At 44.2% G+C, this 2,333-nt stretch overlaps 1 non-coding gene across 1 annotated transcript; it reads left to right on the top strand.

Annotated features, from left to right (window-relative positions):
• Window positions 1-447: 447 nt before the first annotated feature.
• On the top strand, window positions 448-611 carry LOC111722511. Its single transcript, XR_002771299.1, has one exon. It is a non-coding gene; the product is annotated as a U1 spliceosomal RNA (small nuclear RNA).
• The last annotated feature ends 1,722 nt before the right edge of the window (window positions 612-2,333 follow it).

The following is a 2,333-nucleotide window of genomic DNA, read 5'->3' as shown; positions in this document are numbered from 1 at the left end:
AATAAAAACAAATACAGACAAATAAAATGTGAACTAAAAAGCTTCTGCACAGAAAAAGAAATAATCAAAATAGTAAATAGACAACCTACAGAATGGGAGAAAATATTTGAGAAGTATATGTCTGACAAAAGGCTACTATCCAGAATCTATAAGTAACAAGCCTTAAAAAGTGGGCAAAAGACAAACAGGCATTTTTCAAAAGAATATATTTAAATGGTCAAGAAACATGAAAATAATGCTCAGCATCACTAATCATCAAGGAAATGCAAATTGAAACCACAATGAGATACCATTTTACTTCAATTAGAAAGGCCATTATAAAAAAGTTAAAAAAAGTTCGGCGCCTGTAGCACAGTGGTTATGGCACCAGCCACATACACCAAGAGTGGCAGGTTCGAGCCCGGCCCGGGCCAGCTAAACAAGTGCAACAAAAAAAATTGCCAGGCAATACTTACCTGGCAGGGGAGATACCATGATCACAAAGGTGGTTTTCTCAGGGTGAGTCTTATCCATTGCACTCCGGATGTGCTGACCCCTGCGATTTCCCCAAATGTGGGAAACTGGACTGCATAATTTGTGGTAGTAGGGGACTGCTTTCGCGCTTTCCCCTGAAAAAAAAAATTGCCGGGCATTGTGGCTGGGGCCTGTAGTTCCAGCTACTTGGAAGGCTGAGGCAAGACAATGGCTTAAGTCAAAGAATTTGAGGTTGCTGTGAGCTGTGTTGCCAGGGCACTCTACCAAGGGTGACATAGTGAGACTCTGTCTCAAAAATAAATAAGTAAATAAAGTGTTAAAAAAAAAAAACCAATAGATATTAGCACAGATGCAGGGGAAAGGGAACATTTATACACTGTTGGTGGGAATATAAATTACTATATTTTGCCATGTATAATGCAAACCTTTCTGCCCAAATATTTGAGGGAAAAATAAGCAGGCACATTACATATAGGTAGTACTAATTCTGTATCTACATAAATGAAAATGTTGAAATGTTTTTCATGCACTGCAATCTTTAAGCTAACAGTTATTAAATTATTAAATATGCTAAAGAGCACAGCAAAAAAAACTGCTGAGAGACATTTTGGATTTTCCCACAGAGAGTTTCATCAGATTGTGGAGGCAACAGGAAAAAAATACCTTCTTCAGATGCTAAGACTGAAGAAGGCAATGGAGGAAAACCTGCTAAGTGGCCAGAGGCGAAGCGGGAGGTGGAAACCTGAATTTTGGAGCAGCATCAACCTGGGATCTCTGCTATGACCAACATGACAGAAGAAGAGAGTTAATGGGCTCCACGCCCATGGCACAGTGGTTATGGCTCCAGCCACATACACCGAGGATGGTGGGTTTGAACCTGGCCTGGCCAGCTAAACAACTGCAACAAAAAAATAGCCAGCCATTGTGGTGGGCACCTGTAGTTCCAGCTACTTGGGAGGCTGAGGCAGGAGACTCGCTTGAGCCCGGGAGTTAGAGATTGCTGTGAGTGATGCCACAGCACTCTACCCAGGGGGACAGCTTGAGACTCTGTCTCAAAAAAAAAAAAAAAAAAAAGCCCAGGTTACACAAAGTGCAAAAGCAATCACAGTGGACTTGAAAATCAAACTTGCTGTGGTACCTGGTGCACTAGGCAGCAAATGCAATCTTTTTTTTTTTTTTTTGAGACAGAACCTCAAGCTGTTGCCCTGGGTAGAGTGCCGTAGCATCTCAGCTCACAGCAACCTCCAACTCCTGGCTTAAGCGATTCTCTTGCCTCAGCCTCCCAAATAGCTGGGACTACAGGCGCCCATCACAACACCCAGCTATTTTTTTGAATGTAGTTGTAATTTTGTTTGGCAGGCCCAGGCTGGATTTGAACCCACCATCTCTGGTGTATGTGGGTGGTGCCTTGGCCACTTCAGCTTACAGGCGCAGAGCCAGAAATGCAATCTTTCTATGTGTCAGTAAACAAGCCCTTTAAAGCTCTAATCAAGAAAGAGCGGATATTATAGATGCAGTTAGCTGGTAACGATTTCACAACTATAGGCAGGATCAAGAAAGCATCCATGGCCAGATTTGTGATAAGACCTTAAGATTGGCTCGGCGCCTGTGGCTCAAGTGGCTAAGGTGCCAGCCACAGTACACCCAAGGTGGCGGGTTCGAATCCAGCCCGGGCCCACCAAACAACAATGACAGCTGCAACCCAAAAATAGCCAGGCGTTGTGGTGGGCGCCTGTGGTCCCAGCTACTTAGGAGGCTGAGGCAGAAGACTCGCTTGAGCCCAGGAGTTGGAGGTTGCTGTGAGCTGTGATGCCATGGCACTCTACCCAGGGGGACAGCTTGAGGCTCCTGTCTCAAAA

This window comes from Otolemur garnettii, unplaced genomic scaffold (genome assembly GCF_000181295.1).
Source record: "Otolemur garnettii isolate 467f Iridium unplaced genomic scaffold, OtoGar3 scaffold00268, whole genome shotgun sequence".
In the NCBI taxonomy this organism is placed as follows: domain Eukaryota; kingdom Metazoa; phylum Chordata; class Mammalia; order Primates; family Galagidae; genus Otolemur; species Otolemur garnettii.
The sequence above is the reverse complement of the archived record's forward strand: the minus strand, read 5'-3'. Positions and strand labels throughout refer to the sequence as shown.